The following is a 9,817-nucleotide window of genomic DNA, read 5'->3' as shown; positions in this document are numbered from 1 at the left end:
TCCACCTCCTGGGTTCAAGCGATTCTCCTGCCTCAGCCTCGCAAGAAGCTGGGATTACAGGCATGCACCACCATGCCTGGCTAATTTTGTATTTTTAGTAGATACAGGGCTTCTCCATGTTGGTCAGGCTGGTCTCGAACTCCCGACCTCAGGTGATCCGCCTGCCTCAGCCTCCCGAAGTGCTGGGATTACACGCATGAGCAACCACACCTGGTGCAAATTTTCTTTTAAATCACTTTTTAACTGGAAAACTACTTCAATGCAAAGGAATGAAGCACTAATGGTGCACTCTCAGGCATTCGCAACAGGGATGTACATTGGGAATGGCAAGAAGGGGACAGGATTTGGAGACTCAAATGTTGCTTCCTCTCTGCATAAGCTATCCTGCTTGTTTTTCCTCTTGAAATGTGCTTAGAAGGGAAAATGTCAAAAGTCAACCAGCCACAGAATCCAGGAGAAGGCCAGTGAGTCACTGCAGTGGCTGAGGCCTCGCTGAGCATTGCACAAAGGCAAGGCTGGGGAATCTCTGCCCTTGGGGCTTCCCTCTTGAGGGGGAGACCACTATGTGAAGGCATGTGGGTAGGGGAAGAGACCCAACAGTGCTGATGGGAAGCTGGCAGCTGGGGTGGAGAGATCGTGATGGTGGAGCCACAGCACCTTATTATTATTAAGGGAAAGGATCAGTGGGAGGGACAGAAAACTATGCAAGGAACTGCACAGAGGTCATCCCGAGGCCCTGACCTGTCCTTTAGTCTCCCCAGCTCCTTCATGGGACACAGTAACCTGTCCAGGGAGGGCTTAGGGCCCACCTGTGTTTCTCAAAGAGTGGGCGTAGAACGAGCAGCTCCTGAGATGACGCTGGGTGACTCACCCCATGACAGCCCCTAAATAACATTAAATCACCCACTAAAAATAGTTCCTTTCTTTTAGATTCTCTTTCAGACTTTTCAAATAAAAGAGAAATGATCAACTCGGTGCCTGTTTCTAATATCTCACTAACATTTGCTCATTTATTTTTTATTTTTGTTTCTGGAACAGGGTCTCACTTGTCATCCAGGCTGGAGTGCAGTGGCGTAGTCTTGGCTCACTGCAGTCACAACCTCCTGGGCTCAAGCCATCCTCCCACCTCAGCCTCCCAAGTAGACGGGACCACGGGACTGCACCACCATGCCTAGCTAATGTTTTGTAGAGATGGGATTTCACTATGTTGCCCTGGTTGATCTCGAACTTATGGGTTCAAGCAACTGGCCTGCCTTTGCCTCCCAAAGTGCTAGGACTACAGGTGTGAGCTACTATGCCTGGATCATTTCTTTTTTAAATGAAGAGAGTGGGTCTTGGAATCAGGGTCAGCGGCAGCAATGCTATTGCCCTAGAATTTAATAACACTGTTTTGTGAGTGTATTTTATGTGTGAAGTGAGTGTATTTTATACATAAGTTGGTCTTCCATCACTGGTAGTGATATAAAGTTTCCATCTTACGTACATTTTTTTACACCTTAATCAGTGAGTCAGTGTAAAGGGAAATATGAGTTACATAACAGTGGGTAGGATGTATATATGGCAAAAATAGGGATGGTGGTCCATAAAAATGACCAGGGCAGGTGAAAACTGAACTAGAAGAATGGTCTGGTCTATGTCAGCTCAGCTGGTCTGTGACTCAGTGCTTCAGAATGTGAGAAACGCCATTGCGGTCAGCCTGAGAGTCTTCTGACTTGGAGTCAGCCAGGGACCCCAGGTTGAGGGATGGCTTCCCCAGCGTCTGGACTTCCCTCCTTGTTGCTGTCACCTCACTGCACTGTAATGGGCAATTTACTTGTCTGTCTCTCTCACTAGACATGGAACCAGATAGCTGCCTTGTTTTTTGTTTTCTTATGTCCCCAGCACCCAGCATGGTGCCTGGCACAGAGAATCCTCAGTAATTATTTACCGAGAGTAACAAATGAATGAACGGGTGTCTTCCAGGTTATTGCCCCTAATACACTGCATAGTTACCCTGAATATGCTTATTCATTCACTGCAATGCTTACTAAGCAGCTACTTTGTGCAAGATGACCTGCCCTTAATGGCTTTATTTTCAGTCAACAATCCAATTATTTTGCACAGGGATAGTCAAGATAATGTCAGTGGTGGGGAGACCTGAGGTTGGATCCTGCCTCTGACACTCAGTATCTGGGGTGCCTTGGACCATTCACCTTCTTGAGTAAGAGTGTCCTCATGTGTAAAGTGATTTTATAATATTAACTTGTAGGATGGGTCCTGAGTCACTTCGGTGAATGCTGTTGCATGAATCAGAGAGTCAAAGTGAGTGAATGAATGAAGGAATGAATGACAGACAATGGCCCAGATCAGGTGAGGCACAGCGTTGCTCCTCTCTCATGGCCAGGAAATCCAGGACAGGTACAAGAAATCCTAAGCCTTGAGCTTTGTTTAACCAGGCAAAAATGGAGCAAACTGGTGAAAAAAGAGAAAGCTAGGAAAATTCTCTCCGACAGTGGACCCTGAGGCTGTGGCTGGACCCAAGCAGGGGCTTTTGAGCAGGTGAGCCACGAAACAGACTAGCTGCTCCCTAGACTACTGAACGTCCCACTGCTGTGAGTACCCCTCCTCCTCAGAGATGTGGACTATGTGATGTTGGCATGGTGACCAGTTAGCCAGTCCCCCCGCCCCCGTCCTCTGCATCCTGAGGTGTCAAAGAGGCCCTGAGGAGTAGAATGAGCCCCTGACGGTTCCCCAGGCTCACGAATGGTAGGGAGAGCCGGGTCCAAGAATGGAGGGGCCTGGCACTAGTCATGTGAACAATGGAGCCGTTGCCCTGGCAACCAAGCAGGCCTCTCCCTGGGCCTCAAGGCTGAGTCTGGGAAGAGGTGTCCTAAGAAAGGGAGGTGGGAACGGAGTGGGGTGTGCCAGTTCTCAGAACTGTCTGCCCAGCATACAAGGGCTGCAGGAGGCCCCTTTCTTGGGGAAGACAACCAGAGTCTCTGTTGGCCCATTCTCCAGAGCCACTGGGGGAGACCCAGGTGTGGACACCTCACTGCATCATCTGATGAGGACTTCCCCTCATGCCTACCCCTCCTCCCTGGCCTCCTGAGGGCTAGTTCAGGGGCGGGGGCTGTGAGATGAGGACATGGGGACTGACGGCAGGCATGACAGGTCTAACCTTGGGGTTGTCCCGGAAACTCTGCAATGTGTGTGGATCCTGTAGATGCAGGTGGGGCGTGTAGAGCTGGGGGTGGCCAGAGTAGGGCTGCATTCTCCGAGCCTGAGAGCAGAGCCTTGCCCTGAGAGGCCCCAGGGGTTTTGTTAAAGTGCCAGCTCCTGGAGCAAGACAGTCCTGGCTTCAGCTCTTGATTCCATCACTCTGGCTGCATGACCCGGGGGAAGTCATTTCATTCATCGAGGTCTCAGTTTCCTTGGCTGTAAAGGAGGAATAGTACCAGTCATAGTACGGTGGCTTTGAATGAAGAGGACAGCCCCTGTCAACACAGTGTTGGGTAGGGTAGCTCAGTGTGCATTCACTTCTTCTCCTCACCCTCCCCAGATCTCTCGTTTCTCCCTCTAGGCACCTGTGGCTCATAACCCTGGAGGGATCGCCCTGGCCCCAGTTTGTACACAAACTGCCCAGATGCCCCATCAACACAAACTCCCTCCATTCTCCCTGACAGTCTCCCCTGTTGCTTGTTAGCCTCCTGAGGAAGATGGCCTGTGAGGGCACTGGGCAGGACGTGAAGGCACCGGGCGGGACATCCCCAGATGGTGGTGCTGGGGTTTGTCTTTGAGAAGTGGTGGTTCCAGGTGTCCTTTGTCTGTCAGAATTTTCTCATTTTCCCCTTTGAACTTGGGTTGCTTTTGCCATAAATAAAAACAAACAAACAAAAAAACCAAAAAAAAAGAAAGAAAGAAAGAAAGAAAGGCAAAGAAACAGTTAAGAGGGGTTGCAGTACACCTTGAAAAAGGCCTGGGCGCTCAGAGGCATTGGGGTTGACCATTCAGGGCCTCAAGGGTGTCCTGGTCTTATGCCTGGATAGAAGCAGGTGGCTAGAGTAGAACCTGACTCAGCTGGTGGCCACCTCAGCCCTGCACCCCCATGCCTTGCCTCCTCCACAGTCAGCGCTCAACACCCTGGTCAGGGAGCCTGCGTGGGCATTAGGGGTATGAAGGCAGGGGACACCATCACAGCCAGACTCCTGGTCCTTTAGAACAAATGGATCCCTCTTGTGGCTGCTCTCAGAGCAGACAGGCTGGCGGGGAGGGGTACATGGTGCCTGAAGGAAGAGGCACCAAGGACTCTGAAGCTGCTCTGGCCTGGCCCTTGTATGCCGAAAGGAAAGATCATTCCTGGTCTGACCCCCCCAGTCAAATTGGAACTGCAAGGCTCTTTCCTGCTTCTTCCCAACTGCAAGAACCTTGTTGAGGTTGAAATGCAGCCATTCTGAGAAGCCACGCTATGTGCAGGCTGCACTGCCGAGCTGAGAAGGGGCCCCTGGGGAGGAGCTGGCCACAGGGATCTCGCCCACAAAGTAATAATCTCAGAGAGAAGAAGATCATACAAGTAGTTCACATACTATTTCTGGAGAATCTGTCAGGTCACAGCCCTGGACTGGGCTCATTGTGGGGGTGTGTGGGCAGGAACTAAGAAAACCACACTTGTTGTTCTCGAGTGCCTTAAATCTAGTTTGTGTGCTCATTCCAAACAGAGATTCTTACCTTGGATCCTTGGATTGGCTTCACGGGGTTCACGGGCTTCCTCAAATTATATGCAAAATGTGAGCTCATAAGCATTTTTCTGGGAAGCGGGTCAGTGCTTTCATCAGATTATTAAAGGATTCAAAAGAATAAGAACCATAGCTAAAGTAAATGAGATCAGAATGTTCTCATCCAATGGCACATGGGCCCTTGCAAAACAGTCACCTTGGGAGGGGGTAGACGTGCTCACCAAACATCATCTTTCCGTCCATCAGGGGCTCCTGTAGGCTGTCCTTGGGGAAAGCTTTAAAACTATGAAAGAATTTCAGGCTTACTTCTTCCTGACCACATTTCATTTTGTCCCCAGAATGACCGAGCTTGATCACCCACCTTAGTTACCAGCTTTGGATCCAAATGACTGTTAGCTGTTTCCAAAAATTCCATCTACCTTAACAAGGCAAAGATTTGTCACCCTCAAGAGTATTCAAACAAACATGATGGCATTACTGCAGGATTTCCCGAAACTGCCTTCGGAACACAGAGTGGGAAGAGAGTATATCCAAGCATGTGTACTCTATGTAGTCTTTTGAGAATGACTAGAGTCTGATAGGTCAGTAAAAAGATGGCCAGGCGCAGTGGCTCACGCCTGTAATCCCAGCGCTTTGGGAGACCAAGGCAGGTGGATCGCATGATAAGGAGTTCGAGACCAGCCTGACCTACATGGTGAAACTCCATCTCTACTGAAAATACAAAAAATTAGCCAGGCATGGTGGCAGGTGCCTGTAATCTTGGCAACTCGGGAGGCTGAGGCAGGAGAATCGCTTGAACCCTGGGGTCGGAAGTTACAGTGAGCTGAGACCACACCACAGCACGCCAGTCTGGCCAACAGAGCGAGACTATGTCTCAAAAAAAAAAAAAAAAAAAGTCCACCAGGTAACTTTATAAGTGATGAATTGTAAACATAGCAAATTAACTAGCATACCCAGAAAATGAGATGAAGGGTCAAAAGAATGTATAGAGGAAGACAGAGAACAGACAGGGCAGGGAGGCCAGGAATATGCTGTCGTTTATACAGCATTCAAGAGATGTTTATTGATATCCACTTAGGACCGAAACAGGAGCTTCCAGTAGAATAGAGGAGACACACACACAAATAACCAGCTATAGAACCATGCAGAATATGTTATAACGGAGGGAGGTGCAAGGCACTAAGTTCACTGAGGAAGTGACACCCCAAAGTTTACTCATGTGGCACAAAATTCACCCCAAAGTGACAAATCCTTGAGGAGTTGTAGAGTGAACGGAGAGCACAAAACAAATGTTCTCTTTATCTGGCCCACTGAAGGCAAAACTTGGAAGAAGGCTGTGGTAGGTTGTGTGAATGGTCCCAGTTCTTTTCTCCTCCCTGTAGCCTGTCCATTGCCAGGTAACTTTGCAATGCTCTCCCACCCTGGGCAGGTTGGAATTCCCTGCTCCCGGGAAATGGGATATTAGCAGACATGTGAGACAAGCAGGATCTTTAAAAGGAGCTCACGTGATTCAGCCTGTTCTCTAGTACCCCTGCCATTGCCGTAAGAAGAATATTCTGGCGACTCAGGAGGCCAAGGCTTGAATCAGGAGTTTGAGAATGGTCTGGACAACATAGCAATACCTTTTTCTAAAAAAAAAAAAAAAAAATTAACTAAAAAAGAATATTGAGGGCTACTTCACTGATCATAGGAAGAGAATGAGAGATACGCAGAGCAGAGCTGTCCCAACCAAGGTGTCCTAGCCAAGCCCAGCCTAGAGAAGAACCTCCAAACAACCTCAAGATGCAGGAGTGACCCCAATAAAATCAGCAGAACCCCTGACCCTCATTCAAGTCCAGCCTTGATCGGCATACTCCTTGTCAACCCAAAGAAAGGCAAAACATAATAATAAAAAACTGTTGTTTTAAGTCACTGAGTTTTGGGGGTAGTTTGTTACACAGTGAAAGATAACTGATACAAAGATCCCTTTAACAGAGTTTTCAGTAAATTTCCCACTGTTGAGTTATCTAAAAGACAAGGCACTTTGTGAATTTCATAAAACAGATTCTTTCATCATTCAGTGATTATTCCTGAGAATCTGCATCTATCATGCTGAAGGTGCTATGGCAATTAAAATGGCCACAGAACCTTGAAGTCCAATTAAGGAGATGATATAGGATATAAATACGGAGAAGGTAGAATGTGATTAAGGTGGCACAAAAGAGATAAGAGGAGGGACTAAGAGAGTTGAAACGATTTCTTTCAAGAGAGGAGTTGATCAGGAAAGCCAGAATTTTAATAGACAGTGGAGAAAAGAATGGCTATTTCCTATAGGGGACTTTGAAAGCCAGGACACGGGGATTGGGTCTTATTTCTTAGGCAGGTCACTCTCACTTGGCTGGCTAGACAGCTTCTTCCAGAAGCAGTATACTCCCAGGCAGAAGAGTCTCCTTCCAAAAGGACGTGAAATATAGATTACATCACAAGCCTCAGAGAAAATGCTCCATCAGTTATTCACTCACCCCACAAACCTTTACTGAACACCGTGCCAGGCACCGTGGACTCAATGATGTCTAGAAGCCAGCCCTGGCCTTGGAGGTACTGGGAGCTGAGGGAGAGGGGTAGAAACACACAAGCACATAGTTATAGCCATGTGACAGGTGCTACAGCCTAAGTGAAAGCAAGGCATTGTGGGAACCCACAGAAGAGAGTGCTCCACCCTGCTCCATGAAGGCAAAAAGGGCTTCCTAGAGAAGGTGATACAAAAGCTGAGGCTGTGAGTCTTGGTGAATGCGGAAACATTTCCCAGGCAGACACAGGGAGAGGGATCGGGGGAGAAGATACTGGTATTTTCTAGGGTTCCATCCTTGGCCATGTTTCTTTTCACCCTATGCACTCTTGTTCCACTATCTTCTTAGTCCCGCGGTCTCAAATGTCTTCTAGATGTGGATGACTCCTCAAGCTGTGTCTCCTCAGAGGTTCAGAGCTACATCATCCCAGACATCGCTGCATGAGAGTCCCACAGCACCCCAAATTCAGCCGTCTGGAACGGAGGTCCTCATAGTTCACCCCCAAACCTGAATCTTCCTTTGAAATGATTTTCTCGGTGAATGACTCCATCTCCTGCCCGGTCACTCAAGCCAGTGGGTCAAAAGTTCTCTTAGTTCTTTCTCTCTTTCCCTCTCTCTCTTTCTTTGATAGCAGTAAAATACAGATAACATAAAATGTACTATCTTGACCATTTATCAGTGGACAATTCAGTGGCATTATGTGCGTTTACACTGTTGAGCAACCAACCCTACCATCTGTCTTCAGAACTTTTTCATCATCCCATACTGAAGCTAAGCACCAATTAAACAATAACTCCCCATTTCCCTCTTTCCCCAGCCCCTGGTCATCTCTATTCTACCTTCTGTCTCCATGATTTAGAATATTCTAGGTACCTCGTATAAGAGGAATCATACAAATCTGTTCTTTTGTGTCTGGCTTATTTTACTCAGCATAATATCTTCAAGACTCATCCATGTTGTAGCACGTCTCAGAATTTCATTCCTTTTCAAGGTTAAATAATATTTGATTGTATGAATATACTGCATCTGTTCAACCATTTATCTGTCAGTGGACACTTAGCTTGTTTCTACTTTTTGGCTATGGTGAATAATGGTGCCATGTACATGGTGTACAAATAGCTATTCAAGCCCCTGCTTTTAATTCTTTTGGAAACATAATTCTAGAAGTGGAATTGCTGTATCGGATGGTAATTTTATGTTTAATTTTTTGAGGACTTGCTAAATCGTTTTCCATAATGGCTCCACCATTTTTTATTCTGCCAGCCATGTACGGGGGCTCCAATTTCTCCATGTCCTTACCCAACACTTACTGTTTTCTGTTAGGATTCTGTTGTTGTTGTTTTTATTTTATTTGGAGTCTTACTCTGTCACCCAGGCTGGAGTGCAGTGGTGCAATCTTGGCTCACTGCAACCTCTGCCTCCTGAATTCAAGCAATTCTCCTGCCTCAGCCTCCCAAGTAGCTGGGATTACAGTAGACAGCCACTACACCTGGCTAATTTTTGTACTTTTAGTAGAGGCGGGGTTTCATCGTGTTGGCCAGGCTGGTCTCAAACTCCTGATGTCAGGTGATCTGCCGGCCTCAGTCTCCCAAAGCACTGGGATTATAGGCATGAGCCCCCTTGCCTGGCCTGTTGTTTTTATAATAGCCATCCTAATGGGTGTGAAGTGGTATCTCGTTGTGGTTTCGATTACCATTCCTCTGGTAGTTAGTTGATGTGGAGCAATATTTTCATGTGTTTACGGGCCATTTGTATGTTTTCTTGGAGAAATATCTATTTATGCTCTTTGACAATTTATTAATCGGCCTGGTTTTTTGTTGTTGTTAAGTTTCAGGAGCTCCTTATATATTCTGGGTATTAATCTCTTATGAGATGCGTGATTTGCAAATATTTTCTCCCATTTTGTGTATTGTCTTTTTACTCTCCTGGTAGTGTCCTTTGATTCATGGAAGTTTTAAATTTTGATGAAGTCTGATTGTGTCCATTTTTTTTCTTTTTATTTATTTATTTTGCTGTCTATACCTCCGTTCTTCTTAATAAACCTCCATCTCATTGTCATTACCACCTTAGTTTACAACCTTAGTCCAGGCTCTTATCTCCACATCTCCAAGCTCAACCTTTTTTTTTAAAAAAAAAAAGAAAAAGAAAAAGCATCAGTTAGCCACTCTCAAAGACAAATGTAATGATTTCACATCTTCACTCATTTATCTGGCTACATTTACAGAGCACCAGGCACTCTACTAGGTGAGGAAGATGGGATTGTAAATAAGATAGGCCCCAGCCCTCAGGAAATTTCTGTTCTAGTGATGCAGACAGACAATTAGCAGATAAATGTAGCCCAGACAATGATTTTGAAGTATTTCTGATGGGCCAGGCGCAGTGGCTCACACCTGTAATCCCAGCACTTCGGGAGGCCGTGGTGGGCAGATCACCTGAGGTCAGGAGTTTGAGACCAGCCTGGCCAACATGGTGAAACCCTATCTCTACTAGAAATACAAAAATTTGCCAGGCACAGTGGCGTGTGCCTGTAATCCCAGCTACTTGGGAAGCTGAGGC

This window comes from Mandrillus leucophaeus, unplaced genomic scaffold, assembly GCF_000951045.1.
Source record: "Mandrillus leucophaeus isolate KB7577 unplaced genomic scaffold, Mleu.le_1.0 Scaffold66, whole genome shotgun sequence".
NCBI lineage: Eukaryota > Metazoa > Chordata > Mammalia > Primates > Cercopithecidae > Mandrillus > Mandrillus leucophaeus.
The sequence above is the reverse complement of the archived record's forward strand: the minus strand, read 5'-3'. Positions refer to the sequence as shown.